The sequence below is a fragment of the Penaeus monodon genome, chromosome 22, assembly GCF_015228065.2.
Source record: "Penaeus monodon isolate SGIC_2016 chromosome 22, NSTDA_Pmon_1, whole genome shotgun sequence".
NCBI classification, from domain to species: Eukaryota; Metazoa; Arthropoda; class Malacostraca; order Decapoda; family Penaeidae; genus Penaeus; species Penaeus monodon.
Window position 1 is genome coordinate 34,433,832 of NC_051407.1, and position 425 is coordinate 34,434,256.

General features: G+C 33.9%; 1 protein-coding gene across 1 annotated transcript in view; it reads left to right on the forward strand.

Annotated features, from left to right (window-relative positions):
• Positions 1-425, forward strand: part of LOC119587096 (glycine receptor subunit beta-type 4-like) — a gene marked incomplete in the record, with an annotated part of 188,116 nt that overhangs the window by 136,450 nt on the left and 51,241 nt on the right.

The window sequence follows — 425 nt, forward strand, 5'->3', positions numbered from 1 at the left end:
TGCCTCTTCTTTTTGTGCTTTTCTCTCTCCTTCATTTCTTATTTTCTAACGTTAACTTTTTTCGGGGGGGCGGGGTCATATGTCGCAATAAAATGCAAAAACTTTATTGGACGTCTGGTGTCATGATTTCAAAGTTTTCAGTTGGATCTCTTTGTGAAATGACAGAAAGAAATACAAAACATATTAGTTCGAGAGAGAATAACGAATTTCCCGCTATGTTGTGCATTTGATATTCGTTTTCTCGTATGCTTGTTCCTTGAGCGTTAAAAGCTATTCATTAAATTGCTTTCATTACGTTACTGAAATTCCATAAAAACTCATGTTTGTTATTCACAACGAGGTGTTTTCGCCTTTCCGTATATAATAACATACTGTTTTGCGCTCGTATTTATTTCACAAGTCATAATCATTTTTTAGATTTATTC